Genomic DNA, 27,834 nt, shown 5'->3' on the forward strand with positions numbered 1-27,834 from the left:
AGGTAAATTGCCAGATGATAACATTTGTATGTCTATGTTTTTTTAAGCATTGATTAAATAAAAGAGTACTACCCCCCTAGTTTATAATCTCTGCCAGCTGGTACTCTGCCATTCTCATAGTCTTATATACCTAATCATGGACCAATCATCTTTTTTTTTTGGATTTTGTGGAATCCCAAACTGACCCTTCCTTCTTAAAAGTGCAAGATCAGTCTCTAGAGGGTACCATTAAATATAGGGTAGACATGCCCTAGGTATGCTTTCAGTGCTGTAGTCTGTGACCCACTTTCCTTTTTGTGCTTGGCTATGTCTTGAGGGTCAGGATTAGGGCATTCCAGAGGGCAGGGTTCTATCTGGATACTAGAAGAGCTGTTACAAATACCATTGAATAAATTTGATGTCTTCCTCTGTCCTACCTTGTATTTAGCAATTTTTTATTTATTCCCTTTATGATCATGCTTTATACTCTATTTCATTACAAACCTTTACCTTCTGTCTTAGAATCAATCAGTACAGATATGCAGATGTACAGATAAAAGTATAAGTAAAAGGAAGAAGAGAGGTAAAGGCTAGGCAATTGGAATTAAATTACTTGTCCAGGGTCACACAGCTAGGATGTATCTGAATCCATATTTGAACCCAAGACCTCATATCTCTAGGCTTGGCACTCTATCCAGTAAGCCACCTAACTGCCTTGTGCTTTATACATTATTACATGTACTTGTCCCTGTTATTAGAATGTAACCAGAATTAGAAACTGGAACAACTTTTCCAGTAAAGATTGTTTCATTTTTTTGTACTTGTATCTTTTACACTGCAGCACAGTGCTTAGTACTCAGTAGGTACCTAATAAATACTTATTGACTCATTGTTGACCTTGACCAAGAGTATCCTTGCAATAGATGAGAGTTCTTGACTTAAAAGTTTTCTTTAGCCATCTCTAACAAAGCCATCTCCCAAGTTGATTTTCTAATGCATATAGACTTATAAATATAGGAATGCATTAATATTGCAAGTCCACTTCTTTATAAACGTGAAGCACATTTAAAGCAGGCTGGTTTGGGAGGACAGTCATTATATTCTGCCATCTCTAATTTATTGGTATTTATTGCCATGTAGACTACTTAACAAAGATAAGTTACTGAAGAACCTTCTAATGCCGGAAACTACTGTCATCCCAACAATGATACTCTTCCCCCCTCCTTTAAAAAATGCAATTCTCTTTCAGTCCCTGCTCCCTCATTGTTCCTGGGACGTCATTATCAATACTAATATGAATTTTTCATCACTTCTGCCTTTACAATATACATGAGAATGGATTTTTCAAGTTCCATAGAGTATATTAGCAAAATTATCTGTCCATCAGCAGGAGTGGGAGAGTGGGATGACGCCAGTAGCATCCCTGGTCCTGATTGTTCTAAACCTCTTCTGTCTTATAAAGGGCTCCAGAGGGGAGAGACCAAGGGCTAATTTATCTCCCTCACTGCCTGGCTTTAGTATTTGTGCCTGTACACCTAGGGTAGGAGTGGGGCTGTGTGTGGAGAGGAGCAACCACTTTGATGACATTATGAATCTTTCAGAATGAACCTAGGATGATAAATATCATAAACAATTCATAGATGCAGAATTAGCATCTGTTTTATTGGTGCATCTTTGTACTTTTGTTGTACCAAGGGGAGAAAGGGCAGGGGGGCTTGGCAGTATGCAGAGAAAATCTGGGTGATGAGGAGTATGAGGAAGAATGGGTCAATGCAGATTGTATGGCCTAAATGCCATTTTGCAAGTTAATATTTGTAAGATTGCTTCAGAATTCTAGTCAACAAACATTTAAGTGCTAAATCTGTGCCAGGTACTGTGTAAGCACTGGGGAGACAAAGAAAAGCAAAGACAATTCCAGTCCTCATGCAGGTCAGGTACTAATATATAAAATAGATAGAAGAAAATCTGAGAAAAAATAGGAAACTAACAATTGAGGAGTCTGGTGGGGTGGAAGACTGCCAAAGACCTCCTGGAGAAGGTGAGATTTGAGAGCTGTATTGAGAAAAGCAAGAGAAATTAAGCAGTATAAAGAAAGGAGACAGAACATTCCTAGCCAGGGGGCAGACAGTGCAAAGGCAAGGAGGTATGTGCCATGGGTGCAAGACAAGTAGACCAATTTGGCTGAATCCTAAAGAACAGGGAGGGAGTAAAGTATAAGACCAGAATAGAAGGAAAGTGCCAGAGAATGAACAGCTTTAAATGTCATGTTGTTCTTATTCAGTCATTTTTGATTCTTTGGGACCCTATTTTGGGTTTTCTTGACAAAGATTTTAGAGTGGTTTGCCCTTTGTTTCTTCAGCTCATTTGACAGAGGAGGAAACTGAAGCAAACAGTGTTAAGGATTAAGTGACTTGCCTAGAGTCACATAGCTAAGAAGTATCTGAGTCCAGATTTGAACTCAGATGATGAATCTTCCTGACTCCACAGCTAGCATTCTATTCTCTCTGTGTGCCACCTAACCACTGCCCTTTAAATATCATATGAAGCTCTTTATATTTGAAGCTGAGAGTAATAGAGAGCTCCTGGACTTCATTCATCAAGGGGATGGCAGGGTCAGATTTATGCTTTTAAAACTTACCTTGGCATTTGAGAGGAAGAGGGATTATAATAAGAGATACCTGCCTGGTAGGATGTTATTTCATATCATTGTATGACCAGCTTTGGGAAACAGGTCAGCATAGCACACAGTGTAGTGAGGAAGAAATTCGTCCTCATCTGTGCTCTATTCTTCTATAATCTGACCAGGAATATTTTAGTTTCTCAAATAAAGATATAGGAAGGGTAATAAAGCTATATTCTTTCTGCTAGATGAGGTCATTCTATGTTTGACATCTTCACCCGCCTCTCATCTTCCCTAATCTGTAGTTGATAGCTTAGTGCAGGTCATTTGAATAACCTTATCCAGTTGATTCTACAGGGACTCCTGTGGCCAAAGAGTCAATTGATAGTGGTGGGAAATTAGAGGAAGGATGGTAGGAATGAGGATCCTTCTGAGCCTTTAGGGCTTGGATCTATGGGAAGGTTATAGGGCATCAGTGAACTTGGATGGGAAAGAAAGATTACAGGTGAATTTCAATATAATTAGTTTCCTTTGTATTCCAATATGTTTTGTATTATTCATTTGATGATATTATTCCAAGAAGAAGTCCATAGGCTTTGCCTGACTGCCAAAAGGGTTCATGATTCAATAAAAGGTTAAGAGCCCCTGAACTAAAGTTATGAGAGTTGCTGAAATATGCAGTTTGCTTCTCAGATGCTGAGGAGAATGTATAGGAGAGGGTGGAATTCTTCCTGAACTAAGCTGATATTAAGAAGGGAGACTCACTTGGAAGTCATAAGGGGCCATAGTTTATTGGTTGCTGGACATGTTTCCCCATGACTAAGGATAAGCAGGATTGTAACCCAAGGGAGAAACTCAGAGTTGGATTCTTTGTTTGGTACTGTATTAAGAGATGACCATGGATAGAAGAAGTGTCTTCACTAACATCAAGGAGTTCTGAATGTCCCCAGCAAGGGAATGCTGCCCAGAGGAGCCCTGCTTAAGAGTGATGGAAATAGATGAGTAACATACATGGAGAAGTGTCAACATAGCCTCACTGTAAGGAGTTGCTATTAAGTACTGTGATGAGACATGACCAAGGGACAACGTACCGATTTCTCTGTTTTCTCAGGGCTGAGAATTATAGGCATAAAGAATCCAATATACACAAAATTTCAGGAGAACCAAAAAGGGAATGCCACAATATCTTGGTGCAAAGCATATGCTAAGGGATCACAACTGAGACATTTGATGGGAATCTTAGCAAACACTATAAGTGACTGAAGTTCTTTAGGTCTTTGGCAATCAGAGTAGGATTTAAAAAAATCTTTACCTTCCTTCTTAGAATTGATCCTTTGTATTAGCTCTAAGACAGAAGAGAGGTAAGGGCTGGACAATGGTGGTTAAGTGACTTGCCCAGGGTCACACAGTGAGGAAGTGACTATATTTGAATCCAGGACTTCCCATCTCAAGGCCTGACTTTCAATCCACTGAGTTACCTATCTGCCCCTCAGAGTAGAGATTTTATTTCAGTGAGTTCTGCATAAGACAATTACTTTAATTCAACAAACACTATTAAACACCATAACCAAGGCACTATACTAGGTTCTGGGGACACAATTCAAAGACAAGATGAACAACAGTTCTTAAACCTCAGGGAGCTTCCATTCTACTTGAGGGATTCAATATTTACATAGATAAGAACTGGTGTTTTTTTGTTTTTTTTTTGACCTGTTAAATTAACCAGTTCCATCTCTGCCTTCTGAACCAGGAGATTAAAAGGGGAGTTGGAGATAAGACTTTGGTTCCTGTTGGAGAGTGAAGTTCCAATATATTATGAGTAGGGAGGAAAACACCCATAAAATGTGCCCATACATCTATTTGAGAGCCTTGTGTCATGTGATTGATGTCTTTAATTCAAGGCTTTGTGGTTTTATCACAGTACTCACATTTTCTATATGTAGACTGATAGATGCAATAAACTTTAAAAAATTTTCATCCCATCCATGATGATGAGCCTTTGTGAGGTCAACTAGTTTGGTCCCAAAGTAGGCATAGTCTGCCACTAGATTGCCATCTCAATGCCAGAGGTGTCCTGGAGCCAGCTCTAAGAGCCATTGTTAAATTTTGGGGGTGAATATTTACATCTCCCAGATCCCTATTTACTACAAATCAGGGCTTGGTTTATTGCTTTGTTGCTTACCTTGACTTAAGAAAGTGTTAATGTTGCAGAAAAAGCTTAAAAGTGTGTTACACTGTTTTTCAGAGATCTTCTATTAAGCATTTACCAGCATACCCCTGCTAAATGCCTTCCCAACTTGATAGAACCTGCCAGCTCTTGCAGTCGACTGATTATAAGAAACCAGGTTTGACTCAGACTAGTCTTATAGCTCAGGTTTAATATGGGGACAAAATGAAACAGCCATTGGTCATTTGCCTGTATTGCAAAATTGTACAAAAGGGCTAAGTCAAAATATATATTTATTTAAAGAGTTGAGGATATAGTTTTCATTGCTTAAAAGTAACTGAGAGATCAAATCATCTAGTTCATTGCCAAAATTTGAGAGATGAAGCCAATATGAATCTCCAGAACAAATAAATATATGGTAATAACTTGTCCAAAGTTACAGAAGTAATAAGTAGCAGACTCAGGATTTGAACCTAGATCTTCTGAATCAAGATTCAATACTCTTTTTCACTATAGCACACTTTTTCATATTAGATGAAAAAAATGAATGGGATCATAGTATTTTAGGGTCATGCAAATCCTTTAATACAACCTCAATATAATAATGAATTTCTCTACTTGAAATATGAGGAAACAAAATTAAAGAGAACCAACTTTTCCCCAAACCATATAACTGTTTAGTGATAGAAATGGTAGCCCAGTTCTTTCTGTCACATTTTTGTGCCTTGGAACAAAATTAAATCTATGACCAGCAATTTCTAAAAGAACTTATCATAGGGGATATAGTGCTGTAGTTGGAATTAGGAATACCTTGGTTCAAATCCTACCATGACCATTCACAGTGTATGGCCCTGGAAAAGTCAAGTAATAACCCCTTTGGCCCTCAACTTCCTCATCTGCAAAGTGAAGGGATTGGACTCAATGGACTCTAAGTCTCTTCTTATTCTAAAGCTATGTTTCTATGACTTTTTAAACAATTGAACTAGGTGAAAGGGACTCCCAAAGTGGATTTAGGAGTCTGGATTTTCTGGGTTGATAATTATATATCTCTACTTGCCTAAAATAGAAGTATTTTCTACTAGCATGGAAAAGTTATTTTTCCTATAAAATCTTAACTTGTTCCATTCATATTCAGCCCTACTATTATCTTTATCTCCTATTGTCCCTCAGATTACAAAGTAAGAGGAATACAAAGAGTTGAGGTAGGCAAACCCAACCTCAGTTTCCAAATCCTAATCTCCATATGACTTCTTACCAATTCTAAGAAGCTAGAAACAAGACATATTGTGTTTCGCATTAAGCTTTCTAATACTTTTTTACCACTGATATGTGAACATTTATCGTTCATGGCAATTATAAGCATTGATTGTCTGAAAATAAGCTAGTCATATGGCAAGATTAAGATAAGTCACATGGCAGGATGGAGAAAATAGGTAAATAAGGGGCAAGAAGGGCAGGCATTTATTGAGAATGTATGATATGATATTCCAGGCACTGTGCTAAACACTTTTACAAATATTTTATCCTAACTGGGTTAAGTGACTTATCCAAGGTCATGTACCTAGTAAGGTCTGAGGTCAGATTTGAACTGAGGTCTTTCTGACTTGACTCAACAAACACTCTATTCTCTGCACCACCTAACTGTCTTCAAGCAGCTCAGGATAGTGTGAGCAAGTGATACATAAATGTCCTTGCTATGTCAGAAGAAAGGAAGGAAGATCCTTGGTGTGTTGAGTGGATCCTCTATTGGAAACATGGAAAGTTATAAATAAAAGTCAGAGTGGGCTGGACATGGTTAGATTAGAGAGAATATCTGAAAGAATAAGATTACAAATCTTATTGTAGTAGTAGAAAGAACAAAAGATGCTACCTGGAACTAGTGCATTCCATAGGATCAAAATGTACCTCAACTCTGTACTTGTGAATGGTCAAGGAATGAAATTTTGTACTTTTTCCAATATTATGGGAAATTGACTTAATGTTATATGTGATTATAAATTTAACCAGTGAGTTATAATACAATAAAGTACAAACAATACTAAAACTATACTGGACATAACTCAGACCTTAATGACTTAAAAAGCAGGGTGAGATTATACATTTTTTCGGGGATATCATCATAATACATTTTAATCATTTGATTAATCTTAGATATCATGGCTTTCTGAGGTATTAGAGTTTGACCATCCCAAGGGCAGGAAAGACAGGGCTGCCCGGTACCTCCAATACCTTGTTATGTCCAGAAAGACAGAGTTGACATCAACTGATTGTCACTTTTCCATCCTAGATCTTTAAATTCACTTTTGTCTAAACTTCCTTCTGGCTTTTTGACTCTGTCTATCTTTCTTGGTTGCATTTTGACTTTAGCAGCAGTAGTTTAATGGAATAATCTCTGTGCAGGAAGTCAGAAAACATGGATTCAAATTTCACTTCTGTCTTTACAAAGAGTTTCATTCTGGAGAATTTATTTAGTCTTATGGGCTCTTAATTTCTTCAGTAAGAAGATGAAGGACTTGGATTATCTTGATCCTTCTACTCTCTGTGATATAATTCTAATGAGTTAACACTTACTAAGTGGTCAATCATTGTAAGACATTGTGAAAAAAATTAAAATGAGGGAAAATGGATATTGATCTGTTCTTTTAAAGTCATCTATATTTTCTCTCCTTTGTTTCTCCTAGAGTGCCATTTTTCAGAGAAGGGAATAAAAAAGAAGAAATCAGTATAACCAACCCATAAAAAGATGGGCATTATATTCTGCAATAAATCTAATTTCCTCCAACTATGCAAAAAAATGGGCCTTTGTATCTCTTTATTGGGGCCAAATTTTGTTATTATGTGTTCATAGAATTTGGTATGGATTGTTTCATTATTGGTGCTTTCACTTATATTGTTGTATCCATTATATATTCCTGATTCTGCTTATTTCACTCTACATCAGTTAATTTAAATCTTCCTGTACCTCTCTGTAATAATCACATTCATTATAGAAACAAAAAATTGTTGTTTTTCCAACTTACCCATTCCTTGGCTTTCTTGCCTTGAATATGTTCTCCCTATGTTGTGTCAGAATTTTAATAAATCTGGCATGAAGACAAAAATGAGAAGCAGTCGATGACCTTGAAAGTGTTATACTTGATGGACAATACTGTATGCACACAAAGATATATAACACAAGGAAATTTCATACAGGAGAAAGCAAATGGGAGAAATCTAGAAAATCTCCATACAAGAGGTTACTTTTAAGTTGAATACTGAAGGGAGGTAAGAGAGATAGAAATGAAGAAGTATAGGGAAAATAAAATAGAAATATATGGAAGTGGAAAAGTTCATGAAAAGTAAGAGTATAAAATAAGATTGGGAAAGTCAATGGCAACCACATTAGGAATGTCTCCTAAGATTCTAATCTAAGGAGCTTATATTTTATCCTTTAAGCAATGGAGTGACCAGGGAGAGGGATGTATTAAGGTTTACAACCAAAGGTGTTACATGGTCAGACTTGTGCCTTAGAAAGATTATTTTGGCAACTGTTAAAGAGAGTACATCAGAGAAATAAAAAAACTAGAAGAGGTAAAAGACTTAGGAGGTTATTATAGAAGTGTGAGAAAGATCAAATACGAATTTAAGCCTAGAATGATGGCTCTTTGAGTAGAGAGAAGTAAACAGGTGCAAGAGATATTGTGCAGATAAAATCAGTAAGATTTAGTCAATTAATTGTATATAGAAAGAAAGAGAAGCCTAAGATTTGAGGATAATTCTGCATTCACGAACCTGGGAATCTGATACAATAGAGATCCAATCTGAAGAAAGAGGGATATTTGGAGGAAGGGTGGATTTGGAGTATGTGAGGGAGATTATTCTAAAATTCAATGATTATACTCATTTCATCTTTCTGTCTTATGTCTTTCGATAGCTTGGTTCACAGATTCTGCCTTCTCTGCCCTCACCAACATTTATTCATCAATTCCCTTTTCTTCCAAATAGCTCTAAAGACTTGAGTCAATGAGCCAAATCTGCTTATTGATTTCAGTGCTCTGACCTGGGCTCCTGCTGATTTAACCTTCTATTGTCAGCCCCTACTGCCCCATGAATTTTAGTTCCCCTTGAGATATGGTAGCAGTGGTGCCAATTAGCAGAAGTGTCCAGCAGGTAAAATGTCAGGTGATCAAGTTGTAAATTTTTAACCCGGTTTATTAGTCTCATAAACTCAGGGTAGTACTTTCTGGATGTTGATATACCTACATTTGCTTATTATGGCTTCACTTTGATGAAACAATAATGAGGATTAGAGACCAGACATGGAAAACCACAAATGCTGCACCAGCTGAAACAACAACAACAAAAACAACACAGAAATCAAAGCTAAAAGAGCGTCAGTTGGTCATGTGTTAGAACAACCTAATGCTGAACTTAGACATAGGATATAAATTCAATTACTGGATATAACACATCCATCTCTGGAGTTAAGACACTTAAACAAATCACTAATGACTTCAAAGTTTCTTGCAACACTACCACCTTCCTCTAAAACTTCTGTCATCGAAGTGCACGAGATTTCTAGAAGACTAAGCCATTGGAGCACCAACTCTGGTTTGGCAGATCTTACCAAAATGGAATAGCTTCAAGGGTATCTAGATGACAGGCCATTGTGTTTATTGACTGAGAATTAGCCAAGCTAAGTTAGAGAGGTTGATCACCTTGTTGGATGTGAGAATGATGAATTTGTAGAGAGCAAGAACTTCCGTTTTTAGTCATTTTTTGGTAATCCTAGCATTTAGCATAGTGTCTGACAAATAGGAAGTGTCCTTGTTGACTTGACTATAAAGCCTAAAAGAGTTGTTTAATATATTGATGGAGAGAATTCACTAACCAACAAAATAAAGATCCTTTTGGAACCAAGTAAATATATCTGGGCCCCGCAAATATTTCTTCCTCTGGAAATCCTTGCTGTTTTCCCCAAGTTTAGAGTGAGCTGTTTTGGGTAATCAGTTTTGTAAATCATGACCCAAGCTTCCACCAGTGCCAATATAATATTATTCATGGACTATGAAAAACCCACAAATCTAATAGCAAAAGCATTTGCAATATAAATTAAAAACAATATACATCATTAAAAAGAGTTCAATAATAGAATCATTCTTTGAACAAAAGGGTACAACTCTTCGAGGTTCCAAGGAGATTTCCCTATGATACCTCTCCTTTTGGCTAGCACATCAGGGGGAGAGAAATAATCTCTTTAGGACTTATTGCCTATTAGTAAAAATATAAGGTTCAATGTTTTCTGACTCATGAAAGTCTTCAAAAACCTCTTGGGAAACATCTCAAAGCAGGACAGTAATTTACTAAAGCATCACTTGTTGCCTTTCAGCTATGATCTATGGTCATCCCAACTCTACCAAGGCTCTTAGACCTGGAGATAGCATGACTGTACCACTGTTCTCTTCATTTGGACCACAAGCAGCAACTTGTCACCCCCATCTCTAGTGGCCTTCATGCCAATAAATCTTCACTCTATCAAACATAATTTTCTCAGAAATATCCAGGAAATTCCCCCTTAGTTAAGAATGAACCCTAGAACCTAAGCATCATAAGAAATGACATCCTGGCTTCTCTTTGCCCATGCTCATGACTCTTGGTGTTATGATGATATCTCAAGAGAGACAGTAATCATTTCCCAACCTTGCAAATTGAGTTTTCACAATTTTAGGTGCCTTTAAGGTGAAATTATGTAATATTTGCTGCCACTTCATCTGTTTCTATAATTTTTCTCTTTGATTTGATTTCCTTATGCAGACTTATGACTAGAATTCAATTGCTATAAAAAAGAGCAAGATACGGACAATTATTACATTAAGTGGTGGCCATTCTTTAACGCAAGAATTCAAAGAAGAAAAGGAATAAATAGTTTTAAAATATCTATTATTCAAACAGGAGCCAGTTAGATGAACCTCATGTATATTCATCTCCTCACCATGCTGTTTATACTTCTTCCATATTCCTCATCTCTCACCCAACTAAAATTTGAACCTTTTCTCAGTGTCCCTCAACTGTAGTAAATGTAATTTGCAGGAAACGGTTTCTATTTCCACCCATTTCCTTACCATCCTGCAGCACACCTTTCCTGCCTTTTTTCCAGCTCCATTTTATGTATTGACTTTTGTCCTTGAGGGCAGAGACTACCTCTTATTTGTATCTATATCCCTACTACTTAATATAGCACTGAACATAAATGCTGGGCTTTGTATATCTATCTTTCTAAAATTTATACAAGTGCCACATTTCAAACATTGAATGGGAGAATATAATGAAACACCTTTCTTACTGGCAAGATATCTCTTTCTAAGAATTATCCCCATTTTTATATTTCAGCTTCTGGAACATGTTTCCCTCCTATTGGAAAGCCATGGACCATTATTTACTTTATCGCTCATATCAAAGAAACTGCAAAGTTAACACATGCACCATTGATGGATTAATCTCATCATGAAAGTCTGATGACCCCACTTGGGTTTTAAAGCAGGGCATTTAATAACCACTGCCTTGTTAAGAGGTGGAAAATGAACTGGCTGGTGGCCCAATAGGGCTTGGTTTTATTGATTTTAGAGAGGCCTTTGACTTAGGGGATAAGAGACTTCTTATGGACAAACTTAAAAGGAGGCATTAAGACAGATGAGTAATTACCTGTCTGATGGATGTCATCCTGTAAGTATCCAGGATAGGGTATCTCTCCCCTCTGGGTATTCATAAAGGGGGTGGGGAGTGGGGGAGGGACTGCGCAGAAATCTCATCTTCAAACCACTTTGAGTTCTCTTGTCTACTAATGAGTTAGCAGAACTCCATCAGAAGCTTCCCCCTGCCTCCCCCATCTCTCGATGGATATGAAAACTGTCAGTTATAAAGATACACATATATATATAAAGATAAGCCAACCTCTCTTTTAACTAGAATTTCATAGAGAAATATTTAAGCAGTTACATTATTACTAAGATAATGAAGCAATTTTAAAGGCAACTGTATAAAGGAAACAACTGCTTTTGATTTATGTAGTCAATATTTTTTCCTGGTGAATATAAACCAAAAGTGATAATCAATCTAAAACTGAAAGGGATCTCTAAGGCTAGCTAGGTCAACTTTCTTTTTACAGATGAGGAAACTGAAACTCAGAGTAAGGACTTGCCCAAGGTCATACAAGTAGTATATGTCAGAGGTTGGATTTGAACCCTGGTCCTCAGATTTAAGATCCAGAATTCTTTCTAATGTACTATGAATTTGCTTTCACCAAAAACCTTTCAGACTATAAAGATTAATTCCCTGAAATAATTTCAGTCCACAAAAGTTAGGACCTGAGGAAAGATTGTGAGGTTTTCACTTTTTCCTAAATTAGTACATACATAGCTAGTTGGTACAGTGGATAGAGTCTTGGGTCTGGAGTCAGGTAGCCCTGAGTTCACATCAGGCCTCAGACATTTGCCAGCTTTGGGCAATGAGCAAGTTATTTAACTTCTGTTTGCCTCAGTTTCCTCATATGCCAAATGAGAATGATAATAGCATCTACTTTAGTATTGAATGAGAATCAAATATTTGTAAAGTGCATAGAAGTGTGCCTAGTATATAAGAAAACTATATAAATGCTTATTCCTTTCCCTTTCTCCTATAAATGCCCTTCAGTATATATATATATATATATATAGTATTGTTCAGAAGAGGTTTAAGATGTCTGTTGCATGAAGAATGTAGTCCTGAACTGACACTGATCCTTTAAGTACTTGATCAGAAACATCCAACTAATTATGACCATAAATGGAAGCATTTGGATTTCCTAGTTCATACAAATGAACTGGCATGACCCTGGGTCAGAGCTATTGCTTAGACCCAAATCTCATAGGTGAGTCCTAAAAGATCAGAGCTAATAATCAGGTGTCTAAAGGTTTGAGCTACATCATTGACATATGACCACTGCATTGAACCTTAAATCATGGCTGATTCTCTTATGTATAAAAAGTATGGCAGAATGTTCTAGGGTATGCTAAAAGGAAAAAGTGGCATGCAGTTCAATACCATGATAGGGTGAGGAATGTGCCAGAATTTGATCCTCGTAGTTTAAGTTCTCCAGATCTTTCTCTATTCTGAACAACACCTTTACACTGGCAGGAAGAACAAAATCACAGAGATAACTTAGATTGGTTTCCCAGATCAATTCATTAATAGGGGATTTTGATTTAGGATATCTCAAGCAGTTAGTGAACAAGCATTTTATTAAGCAACTACTTTAAGGCTGGGGATACAAAGAAAAGTAAAGGACAGTTCCTGCTGTCAAGGAGCTCATTGTCTGATGCAGGAAACAAAGTGAAAACAACTATGAACAAGATACACACATTGTAGATAATCCACAATGGAAAGTCACTAGCATTAAGGGGGATAGGGAAAGGTTCTATGTTATCAGGGTAATTATAGCATAATAAAATGGGAAAATTGGAAAGACCAAGAGAATTTAGCTAGACTAGCCTTTAGCTTTTACTTAATCTAAGCATCACAGGATTTAAAGTTAGTCCTAGAGCTCCATTAATGCCGCACCCTAAATCTTTTTTTTTTTTTAATGGAGAAATCAAAACTCAGAAATGTTGGCCAGGGTTAATCAATCAATTAGAATTTGTTAATTGCATTATTTGTGCTAGGGACTAGACTAGGTATGGAAGATACAAAGCTAAAAATGAAACAGTCCTTTGAATACCTCAAGCAGCTTACATCTATCTAGGTCTAGGGAGACAAACACATACAGTGCATACAATATATGTACAGGGTTTTGGGCCATATCTATATTTCATTGCTATTGGGAATTCAGTGAGGAAACTCACAATATAGTATGTAGTTGCCTAGAAACTTAAAGTCTTGAAAAGAATTGTATAGTCTCAAATTATATATTTAGTCTATATGGTTTTCATTTGTTTAGAAGTGTTTGACTCTTCATCACCCTGTGGACTATAGCTATACCTGGGGTTTTCTTGGAAAGATACTGTAGCAGTTTACCATTTCCTTCTCCACGGATCCTTGTAAATGTAAATTTTAGTAATATTTTCCCAATTACATGTAGAAACAATTTTTAACATTCATTTTCTCATATTTTAAGTTCCAAATTTTCTCCCTCCATCTCTCGCTTCCTACCTCCCTGTGATAGTAAACAATTTAATATGTTGAATATGTGCTATCACGCAATGTATATTTCCATATTCATCATATGCCATGTTTTTATATCATGTTTTAAGTTTTGCAAAGATTTTCCATGGATTATTTCTGCAACTCTCTTGAAGAGCTATAAACACACACACACACACACACACACACACACACACACACACAAATGTAAGGATGTTTCAGAAATTGGTACTGACAGTTGAAGATTAAGAGAGGCTCTCTTAGGAGATAGTTCTTGAGCTGGGATTTGAAGGAAACTAGATACTCTAAAACATGGGAAAGAAGAGAGTACCTCTAGGATTAGGTCAGAGCTTCCTTAGGAAGAGTACTTTGGCAGCTATGTGAAGGATGGCTGGAGGAGAAAGTGATTTGAGGTAGGAAGACCAGTTAGGACCATTGTAAATAAGTAGTTCTTTGTGAGAGGATTATTAAAAATTCAAGTCCTGAAGTTGAGAGAGGCAATGAAGATAATGAAGACTTCAACTGGCATGGTGACAATGTGAATGAAAAGGAGGAGACTAATGCTACTGTTGTTATAGAGATAAAGCCAACAAGACTTGGCAACTTGTTGAATTTGGGGATGAGGGTGATCATGAAGTTGCAACAGTCATGTGGATGGTAGATAAAAGCAGAATTCAAACCTAGGTACCATCAGATTTATCTGCAATGCAATTATGGAAATTCTCAGAATTATAAGATTTTGAGTGGGAAGGAATATTATTGATCATCTATGTTAAACATGTCATTGGAGAGGTGAGGAAAAAAAGGACCAGAGTTGTTAAATAATAACAAAACTAACACAGAAATAATAAAAATAGCTTAGTATTAATCCACTGGATCCTGATACAAAGAATATGATACTAAAAGTATTTTTTCCATTGACAGATGAAGAAACTGAGTATTGAATAGGTCAAGTGACTTGCTCTTGGTCACACAGCTAGCAAATATGGAAGGTTGGACTTGAAACCAAGATCCTATTGATCCCTATGCTGCCTCTTACCTGGATCAATCAATGCTCTATTTGTGGTGAACTAGAACTTTCCAAGAAAATCTCCAAATTGGGTTATGAAGAGTTGTGCATACATTTGGGGATTCAGATTCTCTCGCTCTTTCCCACTCCCCAGTAAATAGTCTGCCATAGCTTATACCAGCGCTTTCATGCAATACATATTTTCAGTCCCCATGACATGACAGAAGACATGTATGTGTGAATTAGTATTATTATGCACAGATGGGTCTTCAAGGAATCATCCATCTCAGCTGTCCTTTCAAGTACAGGTGGAAACTGCCCTTTTTTTGGCTTTGCCATGACAGTCTCCCCTATTCCAAAAACATTTTTGCTGTCTGGAGGTGTGACAACCTGAAAATATAATAATCATTGTGTTTTTAAAAAGCATTGGACATACTGAGATTAATAAACAACAGCAATAGGACAGTTAGGTGGCACAGCAGATAGAATGCTACAATACCTGAAACTGGGAAGACTCATCTTCCTGCAATCTAACCTCAGATACTTACTAGCTGTGTAATCCTGAACAAGTTACTTGAACCTGTTTGTCTTAGTTTTCTTATCTGTAAAATTAGCTAGAGAAGGAAATAGCAAACAACTCTAGTATCTTTGCCAAGAAAACTCCAACTGAGGTCACAAAAAATTGGATGCACTAAAGTGACTAAACAACAACAGAATTTCTCACTCTCACATTGGAGGATCAACGTATAGGTCAGAGATTATGACTTTGCTTCATTAAGTAGCATCACACATTAGCTATAGAGGAGTACCATATGAAACATAAATTATTTGTAAGACATTACGCGGATTTCACTTATTTACAGGAAACAAAAACCATCACTGTGTTCTGTGTATATCATTTAAAAGGGAGAGGACACTACACAGTGTCCTACCTACTTAGAAATGAGTCTTCTAAGGTCAGACCCAGGAGTGTTGGAAATCACTGATATGAGGTGCTCACAGAACAGATCAATTGTTAATAAGGAAAAAGACTTGTACAATAATATTCATAGCTGTGCTCTTTGTGGTGGCAAAAATTGTAAAATGAGGGGATGCCCTTCGATTGGGGAATGGCTGAACAAATTGTGGTATATGTTGGTGATGGAATACTATTGTGCTTAAAGGAATAATAAAGTGGAGGAATTCCATGGGGACTGGAACAACCTCCAGGAAGTGATACAGAGTGAAAGGAGCAGAACCAGGAAAACATTGTACACAGAGACTGATACACTGTGGTACAATCGAATGTAATAGACTTTACTATTAGTGGCAATGCAGTGATCCTGAACAACTTGGAGGGATCTATGAGAAAAAACACTATCCATATTCAGAGGAAAAACTGTGTGAGCAGAAACACAGAAGAAAAACAACTGCTTCAATACATGGGTTGAGGGGGTATGGTTGGGGATGTATACTCTAGATGAACATCCTAATCCAAACACCAATAACATGGAAATAGGTTTTGATCAAGGACACATGTAATACCCAGTGAAATTGCTTGTCAGCTATTGGAAGGGTAGGAGTAGGGGAGGGAGGGAAAAATATGATTCTTGTAACCAAGAAATAATGTTATAAATTGACTAAATAAATTAATTTAAATTAAAAAAAGAACAGATCAATTCTATTCCTTGTAATAGCTGACCATTTTTGTAGCAAGTTAAAAATTCCCATTTCTGGGGGCAGCTGGGTAGCTCAGTGGATTGAGAGCCAGTCCTAGAGACGGGAGGTCCTAGGTTCAAATCTGGCCTCAGCCACTTCCTAGCTGTGTGACCCTGGGCAAGTCACTTGACCCCCATTGCCTAGCCCTTACCACTCTTCTGCCTTGGAGCCAATACTTAGTATTGACTCCAAGACGGAAGGTAAAGGTTAAAAAAAAATTCCCATTTCTAAATCTGTTAACTTCTGAAAGATACTTTTTTTTTACATTCCTAGAATATAATATTTTATATCAGCTAAATATCCTAAACCTTCAAGAGTATGTATCATTGAATATAACTCAATTTTCTTTGTATGGATGTTCATTTGTTTGTCTATACTTGTTCTGTTCCAGGATGACCTGCCTATACAAGGTTATTCCACTTCCACAGAGATAACATGAAGTAAAATGCAGAACAATTAATAAATCGATGCAAAATAATTCTGCAGTAATTTATTTTCACTCTTGCTTTCACATATATAACATAAAACACAACGTCCAGGAATTCTCTCAGTCAATGAGTATTATTAAATCTGTGCTAAGTGTTAGAGATAAAAGGACAAAGAATGAATGAAAGAAACTCAAGTTGAATTAAGGACAGTATTTTAACAGAGAGACAAAAGCATATGCAAAAGTGTGCAGCATAAATTTAAAGAATAAATACAAGTGTCTATTAATATATAATTTGTATAAATATTATTGATATAAATAGTAAATGTAAAGATATAAATATATTTATGTAAATCTTTAAAAATCAATATATTAATTTGAATACAAATTATTGTTCAGTTGTTTCAGTTAGGTCTGACTCTTCGGGATACTGTTTGGGATCACTTGACAAAGATACTGGAGTTCTTTGCCATTTCCTTCTCTAATTATGTTGAAATCCAAACATATAAATATAAGGTAATTTGGGAGGGAGTGTAATAAAGGAATACTAGAGGGTTGCCTATTGATTATCCTGGATGGCTAATAGATCAAGATATTGCCTACCCTCCTCCTCCAAAATGCCACCCATTTTCTACCCACTCCCTCCTGCCTCCTTTCCCTTCCCCCCTTTTAGTCAGCCACCTTCTATGTAACTCAAGATGAACTGTGAGGTTTAGAGAAGATACTCTTGTTCTCTTTCTCAAGTAAGGAGGTTTATTGGTGAAGACAGGACAGGATGGAGGATGAGGTAAGAGGGATGTGGTTTTCCCTAATCTATACAAGGGGTTAGGAGGGTATTGGTAAAATGGCAGTTCTGTTACAACAGGGTTAGTAAAGTCCATATCTACCCTTTGATCCACAGTAGGCCAGCTAGTCAGGTTACTATGAGATCTTGTCTTTTCTAGGAATTGTCTCTATTCATGGGGGCTGAACAGTTCTGACAGGAGAAACACAGCATCCTCAAAATCAGATTCAAAAATCCTAAAAGCACGTTTCAGTTCCTTTGGAGATTTGAAAGGATGTTCTACAAATTTTGGGAAACATTTTTTTAGGGATTTAAGTTCCTGTATTTAAGTTTCCTGGATAGCAGTACTGGATAGCTTGGTGACCTTTTTTAATGGACAGATTTTCTCTAGTTCAATAACAGACACAGCATCCTTGTCACCTTCATTTCCCTTATCAGTGACTTTAGCTGTCTTTTCCTCAGATACACTGTCTGTCTGTACATTGTCTTTGCCCATAACCTGATCTAGCCCTTTTTCTTTAATCAATTCCTCAAACAGGATCTTAATCATGCTTTTCAGGTTGTTATCAATAGCCAGTATCTTTTCTGCCTTCAGGGGAATGACAAATCTAAAGATCTTTTTCATTTGGGTCAAAGTTTGAAGGACAGCCATAAAGAGCACATAAACTTGAATCAGGACCTGCCAGAGTATAGGGTCAGTTTAGAATGGCAACTGCAAAAAAGACATGGTTAGATTGCCTATGTAATCAATAGATTCAGAGATCATGTGGGTCATTTTACTGTAAAGTATGTTGTAGACCCAGAAACAAGCAATGACAGCCATCACCACAACTCTACAAATAACTTGTTTAAACATCTTCACTCTTTTCTACTCTGTCTTTCAAAGGATTGTGAGGTACAGTCAGTCTTAGAGATGCCAGTTGTAATAAATGGATACTGGTGTTTCTATAGTAATAAAGAAGATAATAGGAGATAGAGATACTTCTGAGAGGTAGAGAGATACTACCAGAGGGTGTCTATGGATCACTACTAGATGGCTTATGGATCAAGATTTTTACCTACCCTCCATGTTTCACCGCCCTCTTCAAAATCCTTTCAGCTTTCACCCTTCCCCTCTCCTTCCCAGAGTGAACTATGAGGTCTCAGAGGAAATACTCTTTTCTCCTAATTTCTCAGGTAAGGAGGTTTATTGGGGAAGATAGGACAAGGATAGAAGATGAGGTAAGAGGGATGGGGGTTTCCCTAATCTATACAAGGAGTTAGGAAGGTATTGGGAGTATGGCCATCAGTTACTATCAGAGACAGTCAGAGAGAGATAAGAGGACAAATATTTCTTCTTTCTTTTTCTTCAAACTCAAATCTCAGATATACAATCAGTTCTTCAGATTCAGCCACCACCATCAGCCACACTAGACAAAAGTTAGTTCAAAAACTTCTCCCCATGCTCCAGAAGTCACCAGGATCTCTCAGCCTAAGGTCAGAAGCTAAATAAGGTCCAGGCCTCTCAGCCTGGCTCAAAAACAAGTTTCCCCCAATTTAGGACAGAAGTTAAGAGGGGTCCAGTCAGAAGCCTCTCCGCCTAGCCCCAAAAGCAAGTCTCCTTGTTCAGCTGCTTTCTTGGCTCCCCAACTGTTTCTCCTGGGAACATTCCAAAGGTATGTTATGTTTTGATTGACAGATGATGTCCTATGCAGGCATTGCAGATTCTCTCTTTTACAGGAGGACACATAAAATGGAGAGAAGGGCATATGCATTTATATAGTACCTATTATGTTCTGGGCATTGTGCTAAATGCTTAAAAAATATTATCTCATTTGACCTTCATATCCCTATGAGTTATTTACTTATCCCCATTTTACAGTTAAGGAACCTGAGGAAAACAGAAGTTAAATAAGTAGCCTGTGGTCACACAACTAGTAAGTGTCTGAGGTCATATTTGAATTCAGGGTTTCATTTTCTTGAAAGTTTATTTATTTAATTAATTAATTTAGAATATTTTTCCATGGTTACATGATTCATGTTCTTTCCCTCCCAAACCCTACCCCCTTCCCTTCAGCACGCACAGTTCCACTGGGTTTTACATGTATCATTGATCAAAACCCATTTCCATATTGTTAATATTTGTAATAGAGTAATTGTTTAGGGTCTACATCCCCAGTCATATCCCCATCAACCCATGTGATCAAGCAATTGTTTTTCTTCTGGGTTTCTATTCCCACAGTTCTTTCTCTGCATGTGGATAGTGTTCTTTCTCATAAGTCCCTAAGAATTGTCCTGGATTATTGCTAGTAGAGAATTCCATTATACTCCATATACTTGTGCCATAGTGTATCCCTCTCTGTGTCTATATTCTCCTGGTTCTGTTCCTTTCACTCTGCATCAATTTCTGGAGGTCATTCCAGTTCACGTGGAATTTCTTTGGTTAATTATTCCTTTTAGCAAACTAGTATTCCATCATCAACAAATACCACAACTTGTTAAATCACTCCCCAACTAAAGGACAGCCCCTCATTTTCCAATTTTTTGCCACCACAAAGAGCGTGGCTATAACTATTTTTACACACATATTTTCCCTATTATCTCTTTGGGGTACAAACCCATCAGTGGTATGGCTGGATCAAAGGGTAGGCAGTCTTTTAGTGCCCTTTGGGCATAGTTCCAAATTGCCCTCTAGAATGGTTGTATCAATTCACAAGTCCACCAGCAATGCATTAATGTCCCAATTTTGCCACATCCCCTCCAGGATTGATTATTTTTTTGCTTGTGAGGTAGTACCTCAGAGCTGTTTTGATTTGCATTTCTCTAATTATAAGAGATTTAGACCACTTTTTCATGTGCTTATAGATAGTTTTGATTTCTTTATCTGAAAACTGCCTATTCATGTCCCTTGCCCATATATCAATTAGGGGACGCCTGGATTTTTTTGTACAATTGATTTAGCTCCTTGTAAATTTGAGTAATTAGATCTTTGTCAGAGGTTTTTGTTATAATTTTTTTCCCAATTTGTTGCTTCCCTTCTAATTTTGGTTACATTGGTTTTGTTTGTACAAAACATTTTTAATTTAATGTAATCAAAATTATTGATTTTACATTTTGTATTTTTCTAACTCTTGCTTGATCTTAAAACCTTTCCTTTCCCATAGATCTGACAGGTATACTATTCTCTGTTCACCATACTTATAGTTTTCTTCTTTACATTTAAGTCATTGACCCTTTCTGAATTTATCTTGGTGTAGGGTGTGAGATGTTGATCAATACCTAATATCTCCCATACTGTTTTCTAATTTTCCCAGCAGTTTTTGTCAAATAATAGTGGGTTCTTATCCTAAAAGCTAAGATACCTGGGTTTATCATACACTGATTTGGTGAGGTCATTTATCCCAAGTCTGATTCTCCCTTCTATCTCTTAGCCAGTATCAGATTATTTTGATGACCATTGCTTTATAGTACAGTTTAAGATCCAGTACTGCTAGGTCCCCATCCTTCACATTTTTTTTTTCATTAGTTCCCTTGATATTCTTGATCTTTTATTCTTCCAAATGAACTTTGCTATATTTTTTCTAATTCTGTAAAAAAGCTTCTTGGTAGTTTAGAAGGTATGACTCTATATAAGTAAATTAATTTGGGGGGATTGTCATTTTTATTATATTAGCTCATCCTACCCATGAGCAATTAATGTTTTCCCAATTATTTAGATATAGTTTTAATTGTGTTGAAAGTGTTTTGTAGTTCTGTTATTAGTTCCTGTGTTTGTCTTAGTAAATAGATTGCTAAATATTTTATATTGTCTAGATTGGTTTTAAATGGAATTTTTCTTTCTAACTCTTGCTGCCGAGTTGTTGGAAATATATAGAAATGCTAATGATTTATGTAGATTTATTTTGTATCTTGCAACTTTGCTAAAGTCGTTGATTTTTTCCACTAGGTTTTTAGTTGATTCTCTAGGATTCTTTAAGTACACCATCATATCATCTTCAAAGAGTGAGAGTTTAGTCTCCTCATTGCCTGTTTTAATCCCTTCAATTCCTTTTTCTTTTCTAATTGCTATTGCTAGTGTTTCTAGTACAATGTTAAATAATAGAGGTGATAATGGTCATCTTTGTTTCACTTGAAATTATTGGGAAGGTTTCTAATTTATCCCCATTGCAGATGACGCTTGCTGATTGTTTTAAACATATAATGTTTATTATATTCATGAAGGGCCCATCTATTCCTAGACTTTCTAGTGTTTTTAATAGGAATGAGTGTTGTATTTTGATAAAAGGCTTTTTCTTCATCTATTGAGATAATCATGTGATTTCTATTGTTTTGATTGTTGATATGGTCAATTATGTTGATGGTTTTCCCAAAACTGAACCATCTTTGCATTCCTGGTGTAAATCCCACCTTTTCATAGTGAACTCTAGTGATGACTTGCTGGAATCTTTTTGCTAGTATTCTATTTTAAGATTTTTGTAGACCATTAAGGAGATTGGTCTGTAGTTTTCTTTCTCTGTTTTTAGTCTGCCTGGCTTTGGAACTAGTGCCATATTTGCATCATAAAATGAATTTTGTAGGACCCCTTCATTGCTTATTATGTCAAATAGTTTGTATAGTATTGGCATGAGTTGTTTTTTAAATATGATAGAATTCACTTGTGAATCCATCTGGCCCTGAGGATTTTTTCATAGTGAGTTCCTTGATGCTTGTTCAATTTTTTTTCTGATATTGGATTATTTAAGTATTCTATTTCCTTTTCTGTTAATCTAGGCAATTTATATTTTTGTATATATTCATCCATTTCACCTAGATTGTCATATTTATTGTCATTTAATTGGGCAAAATATGTCTTAATAATTACCTTAATATCCTCTTCATTAGAGGTGAGGTTGCCCTGTTGTTTTTTATACTGTTAATTTAGTTTTCTTCTTTCTTTTTTTTAGAATAACCAATACTTCAATAATTCTTTTGCTTTAAATTTTACTAATTTCTCCTTTGATTTTTATGATTTCCAATTTAGTGTTTATTTGGGGATTTTAAATTGTTCTCTTTCTAGTTTTTTAAGTTGTATGCCCAATTCATTTACCTCTTCCCTCTCTAATTTGTTGATATATGCACTGAGGGACATAAATTTTCCCCTGAGTACTATTTTTGGGTACATCCCATAGATTTTGATAAGTTGTTTCCTCATTGTCATTCTCTTCAATGAAATCAGTTTCTTTAATTTGTTCTTTAATCCACCAGTTTTGAAGAATTAGATTATTTAGTTTCCAAATAATCTTAAATCTGCCTTTCCATAATCCCTTATTGATCATCATTTTTATTGCATTGTGGTCTGAAAAATTACATTTATTTTTTCTTATTTCCTTCATTTGCTTGCAATGTTTTTATGACCTAGTACATGGCCAATCTTTGCAAGACCATGCAGAAGAAGGTGCCTGAGCTCAATTTTAAAGGAAGTGAGGGATTCTATGAGGCAGAGGGAAAGAGAGAGTACATGCTTAGCATATCAGTTAAAGGACATGGAGAAGGGAGATGAAGGTGATGAGTGAAGAAGAGATAGGGCAGTTTGTAGGATCACAATGTGCAGGAAGGAAAGTAATGTCCAGTAATGATTGAAAGATAGATTGGAAGTAGGCTGTATTGGGCTTTCCAAGCTGAACAAAGGAGTTCGTTTTATCCTAGAAACAATAGGAAGCCACTAGATTTTATTGAGTAATGGAATTATGTGGTCAGATTTCAGTTTAGATGAAATCACTGGCAGCAGTGTGTAGGTTAGACTGAAGTGGGGATATACTTAGGGCAGGGAGAACCACTGGAGAATCATCCCATAATTTAGGTAAGAGATTCTAAGGAATGAAATAAGGTGGTAGCTGTGTCAGATGTGAGCGATACTATTAAGGTGGAAATGGCAAGATTTGGAAATTTATTGGATTATGTGGAATGAAAAGAAATGGGCAGTTCAGAATAAAGATATAATTATAAAACTTATATACTGGAAAGATGACAGTGCTGAGATTTTTAGCAATCTCTCACTAGAGCAAAAAAGAATCTATTTAGATCTCATCTCTAGTTGTCATATACTATTCTTAATTTATAGGTTTTCCCTATTGAAATGTAAATTCCTTGAGAGTAGAAACATGACAAGACCTAATTTAGTTTGCTCTTCTTCTGGTAAATACCTCCAGTTCCTTTAACCCTTCCTCCCATTGCATAAACTCTAGATAACACACTAGTAGCTGCTCTCTAGATTCTCTCCTGTTTATTATCCATGTCCTTTCTAAAATGTAATGCATAGAACCGTCCACAATACTCCCAATGTGATTAGATGACTGTTGTTGTAACTTTAGATTCTTAATTCTGTGTGAACCTAATTAAATGACAGGGAATTGATGAAGTTCCATTTCCAATAGCTTTAAATTCTTAAGGAGTTCTCTTTATGTTGATTCAAGCATTTGGACTTAATAATAATTACTAAAATGTATATGGTCTTTTGCCTATATGATCTCATTTTTGCTCTATAAAGATCGTGTGAACTATGGACAGCAGGTATTACTAGAAACATTTTCTAGATGGTGAAATGAGGGTCTGAGATGTTAGGTGATTTTTCTCATGGTCTTATAGCCAGGAAGCAAGAGATGCAGGATTTGAACCTAAATCTTCCGGATGCCAAGTTCAGTGCTCTTATTGACTAAGCAATACTGTCCTCCTGATTATAGACCACTTATTTCCTCTTCTTTTGCTGCACACTTTTACAGCTCTAAAGGAGATGTAGAAGCAGAAATATCTCTAACAAAATATAGTCACACATATCACAAATGTGCTCATGTGACTATTCATGCTTGTGTTTTTAGGAAGGAAAATTGGACAATTTATTCTGTCATTTCTATGGCACTTCTCAGTAAAGCATCTAGGTGTTTCTCCTAATATCTACACTGCAACTTTCAAATCATAGTCTTCAGGTGTTAGCTGAGAGCATTAAAACCAGAAATTACCCTAATAGTGCTATTTACCCCTCATTTATGAAGGGAGCTGGTGTTAGTTTTTCCATTGATTTTACTGAATGCAATTCAATCCACAGTATTTATGGTCTGTCTGATGAAACTCAATTGTACTAAAAAAAGGAAAAAAAATACTCACAGTTGGGCATTGTGTCAGGAAACTAAAGCAGCAGGCTTGTCATTTCACAAAAGGAACGTCCAGAGGTTGCAGTCTCTGTAATCTGAGAGTACTTTATTGGTATTTGAGACTCGAGCTATTGCCTCTTCTTGTAACTAATCAAGGACTTGTGATTATGGGACTGGACAAACTTTTGAATGAAAATTGCAAATTTCACCCGCATCAGCAACCTAGATATAAGATCCATTTCACTTTATAAAAAATGCAGGAAAGAGCGCAGTGGAGGGTGGGTGGTAGGTAGGAGGAGGAGGGATGTCACCTGGAATCTAACCCCTGTAAAGACTGCTCAGCCTGAACCAAAAGAGTCAGGGTGGGAGTTGGGGAGGAGGTGAAGGTGTATTGGACCCAGAGGTTTGTTTTTTACAGCTTTACTTCATTAATGTTTTATTCTCAGGTGCAGAACTTGGAGAGTCTCACTGAAATCACACACAGCACTGATTGGGGTATTTGTGACAGTGCCATAGGGCGTTTGCATTATTTATCCCAGTCTGCTCTACCCATCCAGCTTTCTGGGAATATTTTCAGATGGAATCACTAATTAGCACATATGTGGAATTCTCTCAAAGCTGTTGGGAACCCTCCTCATTACTTTTTAATTTTTTTTCCTATTTGCCTAACGTATGTCAAAGACAAAAATTTAAAATGATGGTTAGAAGGGATTTTCAGACAGAAATTCTGAAGTTTACCTAAAGGAAACCATGGAGAAAGAGGTCTTTCATCATACCAGAGCCCACAATAAAATGGACATATGCTTAGTTTGGTATAAAAGGTTTTTGATGGAATAATTTATTAGCCAGGCTTACAGAAAATTTTCTAATGTTTCACCTCCAGAACAGATTTTACCTGTGAATATTTTAGTCTGGTTTAGCTAATTTTAGGATTCATTTTTTAAATGCCATTTTTACCTCCTCATATCAGGGACTGTTAGGTAACACTGTCATCAAGAGTTCAGGAAATTTTAGCAAATTATTTTATTGTTTAAGTCTATCTATTAAGTTCTTTCCCACCTGGCCCACCCCACCCCCAGTTTCATCTACAAACTTCATGGGATAATGTCAAGGCAGCTTTCAATAAATTCATTCTCTCTCCACATTTCTTCTCAGTTTTCAGTCTTCTACCCTGTTTCTGTAATATTTTGTGACTGTGTTTGTATTGTAAGCCAGTTTACTACTTAGCTATCTCATCTCTCCACTTGCACATAAAGGGTTCAAATAATAGTATCTATGAGATTTAAGATCAGGAAAAATAGTAGAATGATATTCAAAAAAGGGCAACCTTTTTGTTATACTAATGCCCACGGAATGTAAGAGACTTAGGTGAAGACTATCACTGTTGAGTTGATGATCTTCCAGGGAGGATTTGGGAACACACGAATTGCCCAAGATGAGAAGACATGGATAGGTTGCTCTCTGCACTGCTGAGTTGAGTGCTGTTATGTGTAAGATTAAGATATTATTTTAATATTAGTTCTGCACTCTCTATATGACAAGGATTCAGGACAACTCCATGAGACTCATAACAAAAACAAAAACAAAAAAAAGATATCCACCACCTTAGATAGAACAGAGTCTGAATGCTAATTGAAACATGCCATTCTGTACTTTATTTCCTCCATGAATTTTTCCCTAAAGTAAGCAATATGTGTCTCCTTTCATAACCTAACAAACATGAAAATACATATTATAAGATCATTTATGTACAATCTATATCATATTACCTGCCTTCCTAGAGAAGAAGGAGGGATGGGGAGGAGAAAGAGAACATGGATTGCAAAATATCCGAAAATAAATATATTAAGAAATTGTATTGATATTTAACCTGGAAAACATAAAATATTAATTCTACAAATATTCATTTTGATTTGGAAATTGTCTCTGTATTTTCTAGGAGTACACTATTCTTTTTATGTTCATCTCTAAGGTTTCCTTCAACTTCCCAATTACAGCCATACCTAATTTTATTTTGTTTTGCTTTATCACACTTGGCAGATATTGAGCTTTTTTTTTTTTTAATAAACACATTGAAGGTTTATGGCAATCCTGCATCATGGAGTCTATTGGTACTCTTTTCCCAACAGCATGTGCTCACATCTATTTCTGCATCACATTTTGGTAGTTCTAACAATATTTCAAACTTTTTCATTATTATTATTATATCTGTTATGGTGATTTCTAGTCAGTGATCTTTGAAGTCAATATTATAATTGTTTTGGGATATCATGAATTGTGCCTATGTAAAATGGAAAACTTAGTAAATGTTATATGTGTTCTGACTGTTTTACTGAATAATTTCCATTTTTCTCCCTCTCCTTTGGCCTATTTACTGAGATACAACAATATTGAAATTAAGCCAATTAATAACTCTACAATAGACTCTAAGTGTCTAAGTGAAAGGTAGAGTAGAAATTGATATTCAGCAAATTTCATTTATGTCTTATTTTAGGAAATTGCCACAGCCACCCCAGCCCCCAGCAACCACCAACATGATCAGTCAGCATACATCAACATTGAGGCAAGACCCATCACAAGCAAAACAATTATGACTTACTGAAGGCTCAGATGGTGTTTAGCATTTCTTAGCAATAACTTATTTTCAATTAAGTTATATGCATTTTTATATAATACAATTTCATACTTAATAGGCTATAGCATAGTATAAACAGAAATTTTTATGTACCAGGAAACCAAAAAATTTGTGTGATTTTATTGTAATATTTACTTTATTGCAGTAGTCTGGAACAAAACCTACAATATCTCTCAAGTATGCCTAATTTGTCATATGCCTATATTATAATTGCTTGGATTGTAATTTTCATCCTTGATATATGCTAAGCAAATAT

At 36.2% G+C, this 27,834-nt stretch overlaps 1 long non-coding RNA gene across 1 annotated transcript in view; it reads left to right on the plus strand.

Annotated features, from left to right (window-relative positions):
• Positions 1-9,782, plus strand: part of LOC103103445 (uncharacterized) — a 29,751-nt gene extending 19,969 nt beyond the window's left edge. Inside the window, exon 3 of the long non-coding RNA XR_008917576.1 lies at positions 4,845-9,782. This is a non-coding gene — a long non-coding RNA (uncharacterized LOC103103445). The remainder of the gene's footprint in view (positions 1-4,844) is intronic.
• Positions 9,783-27,834: the final 18,052 nt, after the last annotated feature.

This window comes from Monodelphis domestica, chromosome 3, assembly GCF_027887165.1.
Source record: "Monodelphis domestica isolate mMonDom1 chromosome 3, mMonDom1.pri, whole genome shotgun sequence".
NCBI classification, from domain to species: domain Eukaryota; kingdom Metazoa; phylum Chordata; class Mammalia; order Didelphimorphia; family Didelphidae; genus Monodelphis; species Monodelphis domestica.